This window comes from Cucurbita moschata, unplaced genomic scaffold (genome assembly GCF_002738365.1).
Source record: "Cucurbita moschata cultivar Rifu unplaced genomic scaffold, Cmos_1.0 Cmo_Scf00099, whole genome shotgun sequence".
Classification (NCBI taxonomy): domain Eukaryota; kingdom Viridiplantae; phylum Streptophyta; class Magnoliopsida; order Cucurbitales; family Cucurbitaceae; genus Cucurbita; species Cucurbita moschata.
The window spans coordinates 429,166-437,804 of NW_019268615.1; the positions used below are offsets into that span (position 1 = coordinate 429,166).

An 8,639-nucleotide genomic window follows, 5' to 3' on the forward strand; every position below is an offset into this window, starting at 1 on the left:
CCACCTTATACATATCATGTTAAATTAACTCATACTTACAAAAAAAAAATTCTCTTTTGGAGATGCGGGGTATCGATCCCCATATTTCTCGCATGCTAAGCGAGCGCTCTACCATCTACAAAACCCTACATTTCCCATCATCAATAATTGTGAAAATGAAGAAATATTGCTACACAACATGTCATGAATAAGGAAAAATTTAAAAGAAATAATATATTTAATAATAGATAATATTATTTTTTGGAGATGCAGGGTATCGATCCCCGTACCTCTCGCATGCAAAGTGAGCGCTCTACCATCTGAGCTACATCCCCATATTTTTTACATCATAAAACCCTAAATGTCCCATCATTAATAATAGTGAAAATAAAAAAAAATATCAAAATATTAATAACAAATAGTTTGGTTTGGTGATGCCGGGCATCAATAATTGTGAAAATGAAAAAAATATAATAACAAAGTAAATAATAACAAATTAAATACTTTCTTTTGGAGATGCGGGTTATCGATCCCCGTACAACTCGCATGCAAAGCGAGCGCTCTACCATCTAAGCTACATCTCAACACTTTTTACGTCACAAAACCCTAAACGCCTCGTCATGAATAATAGTGAAAATGAAAAAAATATCGCTACTCATTATGTCATAAATAAGGAAATATTGAATAGAAATAAAATAGTAATAACGAATAGTTTCTTTTGCAGATGTGAGGTATCGATCCCTGTATCTCTCACATGCTACATTTCCACGATTTTACATCAAAAAACTCTAAACTTCCCGTCATCAATGATATTGAAAATGAAAAACTATCCCAGTACTTCTCACATGGGAAAAATTTAAAAGAACTAATATATTTAGTAATTGTTTCCTTTGTTGATGCATGGTATCGGTCCCAGTACTTCTCACATGCTACATTTCCACGATTTTACATCAAAAAACTCTAAACTTCCGGTCATGAATGATATTGAAAATGAAAAACTATCCCAGTACTTCTCACATGGGAAAAATTTAAAAGAACTAATATATTTAGTAATTGTTTCCTCAAGATTCTTACATCACAAAATCCTAAACATCTCGTCATCAATAATAGTGAAAATAAAAAAATAACGCTATTAATTATGTCATAAATAAGGAAAAATAGAATAGAAATAAAATAGTACTAACGAATAGTTTCTTTTGAAGATATGGGGTATCGATCCGATCCCCGTACCTCTCGCATGCTAAGCAAGCAATCTACCATCTAAGCTACATTCCCACAATACTTATATCAGAAAACCCTAAATGTCCCGTCATCAATTCTAGTGAAAATGAAAAAATATCTCCACTAATTATGTCATAAAGAAGGAAAGGTTGAATAGAAGTAAAATATTAATAATAAATAGTTTCTTTTGGAGATGCGGGATATCCCCTTACCTCTCGCATGCTAAATGAGCTCTACCATAAAACCCTAAATTTCCCATCATCAATAATAGTGAAAATGAAGAAAATCTAGTCATACTGGGTATCAATCCCCATACCTCTCGCATGCAAAGCGAGTGCTCTACCATCTAAGCTATATCCCCTCAATTCTTATATCACAAAGTCCTAAACATCTCGTCATCAATAATAGTGAAAATGAAAAACTATCCCAACTCATTATGTCCTAAATAAGAAAAAATTGAAAAGAAATAATATATTTAGTAATCGATTCAATCGGAGATGCAAGGTATTGAATCCCATACTTTCCACATGGGAAATGAACGCTCTACCATTTGAACTACATCCCTATGATTCTTACATCAGAAAACCCTAAACGTCGCTTCATCAATAATTGTGAAAATGAAAAAGTATCTCTGCATATTATGTCATAAATAAGGAAATATTGAATAGAAATAAAATATTAATAATAAATAGTTTCTTTTGGAGATGCAAAGTATCGGTCCTCGTACCTCTCGTATGCTAAGTCGTACCTCTCGCATGCTAAACAAAGCTACATCCCCACAATTCTTGCATCACAAAACCCTTAATAATAAATAGTTTCTTTTGGAGATGCAAAGTATCGGTCCTCGTACCTCTCGTATGCTAAGTCGTACCTCTCGCATGCTAAACAAAGCTACATCCCCACAATTCTTGCATCACAAAACCCTAAATTTTCCATCATCAATAATAGTGAAAATGAAGAAATATCGCTACTCAACCTGTCATGAATACGGAAAAATTGAAAAGAAATAATTTTCAATAATATATTTAGTAATAGATAGTTTTATTTTGGAGATGTGTGGTATCTATTCCCATAACTCTTGCATGAAAAGCAAGCGGTCTACCATTTGAGCTACATCCCCACGATTCTTATGTCACAAAATCCCAAACGTCTCATCATCAATAATAGTGATATGAAAAACTATCCCTGCTCATTATGTCGTAAATAAGAAAAAATTGAAAAGAAATAATATATTTAGTGATCGATTCATTGGGAGATGCAAGGTATCAACCCCGTACTTTCAACATCAGAAGTGAGAGCTCTACTATCTGAACTACATCCCCACGATTCTTACATCAGAAAACCCTAAGCTTCCTGTCATCAATAATTGTAAAAATGAAAAAATATCTACGCTCATTATTTCGTAAATAAGGAAATATGGAATAATATATTTAGTGATAATGAAAAAATATCTCCGCTCATTATTTCATAAGTTTAGTGATCGATTCATTTGGAGATGCAAGGTATCGATCTCCGTACTTTCCACATTGGAAGCGAGCACTATACCATCTGAGCTACATTCCCACGATTCTTACATTAAAAAATCCTAAACCTCCCGTCATCAGTAATTGTGAAAATGAAAAATATCTCCGCTCATTATTTTATAAATAAGGAAAGATGTAATAGAAATAAAATATTAATAACATAGTTTACATATGTGTCACTTGTGTTATTTTAATGTATTTATTTACTTGGTAAATGTCTTTCATACTACAATCTCTTGAAGGGGCATTTTGAGAATCGAACTTTCATACCACTAAACAAAATGCCTTTGTTATACCACTTGAAACGTATGTATGAATGCATTTTGAGAATCGAACTTTCATACCACTAGACCAAATGCACTTGTTATACCACTTGAAACGTATGTATGAAGCCTTAGGCCTAGGTATTAATGTCGTATTGCAGAAACACGTGAAGTCCTCGAATGTAGAATTTATCTTGGAGAATAAAGCCATGGGATGGGATGTTAAGAAAAACTATGAGTATTAAGAGCATGATGGTAAGTATAAAATGTCGAATATGAAGTTAGGTTGATTTCGAATATGAAGTCCTTAGATAAAAAAAGATTTAGACATAAGGGCATTTCAAGAATTGAACTTAAAACCTCTTGCACCCCAAGTGAGAATCATACCACTAAACCAAATGCCTTTTCTTAAACACCCAATATTTTTGGCTTCTACTCAAATATATTTTTCTCTTAGTATTTGGAGGGCTATAAAATGAAAAGTTGAATTGTTATAATATACAAGGGTTATCAAATAAACCAACAACCCAACAAAAGAAACAAACTAATCAATTTTGGTTGGATTGATTCCGTTCAGTTCATCAGTTTGTTTGATTTAATTTTTCTATTTTGCCTCATATGACAAGAAAATAAAGTTGTATTGAATGCACCTTAGTTTCATTTATGACAAACTCATATGAAACATAATTGCATTAATAGTACTCAGAGTTGGAGTCTATAAGCATTTCATGAACTTCAGTGCAATTCATTCTTCATTAAAGATGAGATAAACTTTAGTTAGGTAAGGGGAACTTTAAATTACTTCATGTGGAGCTTCAATTACTATATGCTAGTTACAATCTTTAGGATTGACTAATTGGACACGAATTCATGGATTTAGGGAAATTTTTGTGTAATTATCAACTACAACTTATGTTTTCAAATTTTTAGGACATAATTTAGGTAGTTGTTTGTATGAGTAGTAAACTTGTTTCTTTGCATAATATGGATTTAGTTGAACTATTATTATCGATAAGATGGAGAAAGAAATTGTCTTTGAATTGACTAATAGACCTAAGTTCATCGTTGTTGTCTTTTAACTTGTGTCTTGCAAAAAGCTTAACTAATATGAACTGTCATGTCACAAGAACTTTAAGGTAAATCAAGAATATACCCAACACATCATTCAAGATGGCAATAAAATGGAGTTAAATTGAACGCACTTTAGTTTCATGTTTGGCGTGTTCAAGATAAAACATAATTGTATTAAGGATATTGAGCTTGGAGTCTATAAAAATTTAATGATCTGAAGAGAAATTCTTGTTTGAGAAATTCTTGTTTTATTAGAGGATACAAACTTTATTTAAGGTACTAGGAGTTCAAGAATTTGGATTTGAATCTGGCCAAGGAACAGACAGATTTGAAATTTTTGAATTCTAGACCAAATTTGTACCTAATTATTTCTTTTTATGACTAATTGTAAATTAAGAGAAAAATATTTTTGTAAAAATAGATTTATCTCTAAAGCTTTCATGAAGAAACCATGTTTAGACTAGCAGTTTAAAGTCAGGAGATGCGGTCACAGGTGTGATTATTTTGGATGGGTTCATAATAGAACTTACCATTGAGATGAGGGAGCCTTCAAAGGTTGTGCACCCACGGATGGGGTTGTACTTTTTTTGTAATTGTATCCCAAACACTTTTTTTTTGTTTGGATAAATTTGAACAACACCGTCTTATAATTTTATTTTATTTTATATTTAATGTTGTGTTGTTTTCTCAATTTCACACACTGCTGTTCTACCTAAAGTACAGCGGCCTGCTGTCAAAATGACAACAAACTGGTGTTAATTAAAAAAATAAATAAATACAAACTACTATCTATTCTTGAGACTGTGTTGTAGCTGCATACAGCAGCCTATCTTCGTTTGTTAAAAAAAAAAAAAAAAAACTTTTAGCTTGCAACCAAAAACTTGATCGCTTGTGGATGTATATAATAAAATGATGTAAAATTCACAAGAATAAGTGCAAGTATACACTATCACAAGTAGCAAGTAATAAGTAAATTATCGATTCCACAGTGAACCTATCTTTTTGGTTAATTTTATCGCTGGAAATTTAAGTGAGTTTTTGGGTAACATTCAAATGGGTGTTGGAGATTTTAACTATTTAAACAAAAATAAAGAGTGCCATTGTTGTCGAAGACAGAAAATGATGAGAAAATCAACTATAATGAGGAAGGTTCAACTAAGAGAGATTAAATAGATAAGTTGTTGAGTTTTGTGGTAGATTTTAGTTCCTTTTAATAGATTCTCAAGCCCACTTCCGAGGGTCATGAATCGTTGTAATTTCTATTAACAAGGCTCTAGGAGAAGAATTATTCGCAACCCTTCTATTACCCTTCAAGTCTCCTTGCTATGGAACTAGAGTATTGAAGAGGATTTCATTGCTCCCTCTCTTCTCCCGAATAAGAGAACAACTATGTATGTAAAGTAACTAATTAAACATACATGTAAATCATTAACAGCAACTCTTTAATAAACTAAAATCATACCGTCAACATACTTAAACTATATAAAACTCTCTTGCCTCCCTTATTAAGTTTAGCTCTCCATACAAACTGAATCAAACAGAGGAATCTGCATCTTCATATGTAAAATTGATGGAATAAGGAAAGAGAATAAGGAAATAGAGAGTTATCCAGGTTTGTTGCCGTTCGTCAATGAAAGTTCCTTTCTCTTGAGCTCTCACGTCCACCTCTTTGCCCTAATCAATCCTTGTTGGTCTCCTTTTCTTTCTGCTGTCAACAGCTGCTGGATTAGGGTTTTCTTCTTCTTCTTTGGTTTCACAGCAGTTCACTGCAGCAGAAGCTGCAGCTGTGTAATTCGATTTTCTCTCCCAAAAAATGTGTCCCCTCCTCTTGGTCTTCCTTTTCCTTTTATATTGAGCATGAGTTCCCTTTAGGGCTGAAAAGGAATAAGTTGTCCATTTCGTCATTGGTAGTCAATAACCCAATTGTACTGCTGACGTGGATTTAAAATTTCCATGTCATCCCCCATTTGTTTCCAAATTTGCTACTCCCACATGGTTTAGCATAAATGTCTGAAATTTTACCACATAACTCAATTAAATATACAATTAAGATCGATTTATGTAAAATCATATTTTTTTCATGTTGGACCGCAATAACGATTTCATGCTCACTAAGTAGAATAAATGGGGAATAAATGAGAAAATGGTGAATAAGAGTGCAATATTAACTACAAAAAGACTTGATATGACTATACATTTAGAGAGTTATCACACCCCAAACTTAAAAGATTGCTCATCCTTAGCAATCATTCTCTCCACTCTCCCTTTATTTCTCATTAACAAAATGTTCGTAGAGTATTCATCAAATACATGATTTAGATCACATTCTTTATATTCCTTCCTCAAATTAGTTATTTCCCACCTTTCACCCTACACTTATCACAAAATCTAACCAGAAAAATAACACATTCCTCGCTTCCACCGTATTCCCCCAAAACACTACTAAAATAATTACCATTCCTTCTACTTTTGCTTTTGTGACTTGACTTCATAATTTATTTCATTAACTTTCTCTTATCATGACAAAATTCTTTTTTTTCTCCCAAGAATCCTTCAAGTCATCCCCTATTCTCTGGGTGCCTCCACTTGTGGTGCAAATCACCTAAGTCTTCAAGGGATGACTATATAGGCTAACACTCGTTCTCCCTTAGTTTTCAGTGTGGCAACATTTGTGATGCAACTCACCTGAACGATAAGGATAACTTTTTTTTTTTTTTTAACTCCCAATTACCTTTGATTCAGACACCTCCATTGGTGATGCAGATTGCCTGACAACGAGCAATTAAGACTTATTGAGAGTTCAAGCTTTAGGTTGAAGAGGAGTGGTCTTGGTTTTTTTTTTTATTTTTTTTTTTATGTAAATATATATATATGGGGGCGATGGAATTTGCTTTAATACCCCCAAACTTAAACTAGCCATTGTCCTCAATGAGCATTAGTGTGGGTGTGGAATCATTCTTGAAAGCAATTTGAGGTGTAGAAGCTCTTGGTTATTGTTGGTGTTGGGAAAATGGTTTAAAGGTTGGGTGAATTATGAGAATTCTTCCTAATTAAAGTGGATTATGATAGATTGGATCCTCACCTTTACTTTGATGAATACTCTTCAATGTGAGCTTCAATTTCCTTAACACCACTCACCTTTACTGTTTTATTTATCTATAAAGCATTTGACAATACATCCCTAGTTCTTGCACAAAACATCATGACTACATATGAAACAAAATATGCATGATCTATTACCCTTTCTAGAGCTTAATGCTTCTAGGTTGCATGCATGAGCATGATTCAAAATTATATGCAGTCAACACAATAAAACAAACACAACATAAGGATGCATGCTTCTAAATCAGGGTAAATCAGACATCAAGGTTATAAAAGGTGTGGTAAGAGAATTCCCTTGATTTTAGGCATCATTAGAGGAAGTGTTCTCTTCCTCCTCTACTGCATGCCGATGATTCTTTGCGGCTCCACTCTTTAAAAATTTCGTCTGGAAAATTTGGGAATGCTGAATTTTTGGACTTGGTTCTTAAGGCTTTATGTATTTCCTCATCCCTCTTTTTGACATAAGACCGATACGCCTTACAACTCCCTTCACTGTTTTCACACCAGCTAAGTAAAGCCTCTTGCTGTTTCAGTAGTTGATCCATATCGTCTGTTGCTCTGCTGTCCCTCCTTTTGCCACTGTTGGTGCCATCCCATGGGTTTCTATGTAGTCCATCAAATTCCTTGCCTCAAGTCTTTCTTCTTCCTCATCGTGCCATCCCATGGGTTTCTATGTAGTCCATCAAATTCCTTGCCTCAAGTCTTTCTTCTTCCTCATCAAAAGGGACTGCAGCCTCCAGGCACAACATGGTTATCAGCTGTGGAAAAAACAGCCTCCCCACTTTCTTACTTGCACATTTGACAATCTCATCCGCTACAATCTTGCCCACATCGATGCTCAAATTCATTATGATTGCATATACAAGTAAAACTATGTCAGCTAACAATGTAGTATCATGTTTAGTGGGTAGTAAGTTGGTTTTTATAAAGGCAGCCCAAACTTTCGCTTCGGGGTTGAGGTCTGCTGCTATTATCGTCCTTGCTCCTCCTCTCAAGAGTTGCCACCGTGTTCCTTCTATGGCTACCATCTTCAAGGCCATCTCAAGTTGATCATCCGATGGACCTAGCACCATTTCGTTGAAGGTGGCATACTCAAAAGATGGTAGGTGAAACAGTTGGTTGATGGCTTTAGGGCTCCACTCACCTATTTTTCCTCTTACTAATGTTGTGTACCCTTCCACTTGATCAATATTTGCATAAAACTCCTTCACTATTGGCACTATAGCTGGTTCCCTTTTGTGATAGAACATCTCCCACCCTAGATCGTTGATGTCGTTAAGAAAGACTCCAGGAATGTAGGGTAAAATGCTAGGAACCTTCTTTCCGCCAATACTACTCTTGACTTGAAGAGTTCATACCTGTTGTACGCCTCCTCGTTTGCGAATATTCCTTTTTGTGTTGGGAGGTTCTTCATTTTGTTCTTGCCCTTTTCTTTTCGTTTCGAACTGGTGCCCGTTAGGAAGAGATCTTGATTTGTTTC

The 8,639-nt window shown here is 34.3% G+C and overlaps 1 non-coding gene across 1 annotated transcript; it reads right to left on the reverse strand.

The window, feature by feature from the left end:
- Positions 1–241: 241 nt before the first annotated feature.
- On the reverse strand, positions 242–314 carry TRNAA-UGC. Its single transcript has one exon. It is a non-coding gene; the product is annotated as a tRNA-Ala (tRNA).
- Between the last annotated feature and the right edge of the window lie 8,325 nt (positions 315–8,639).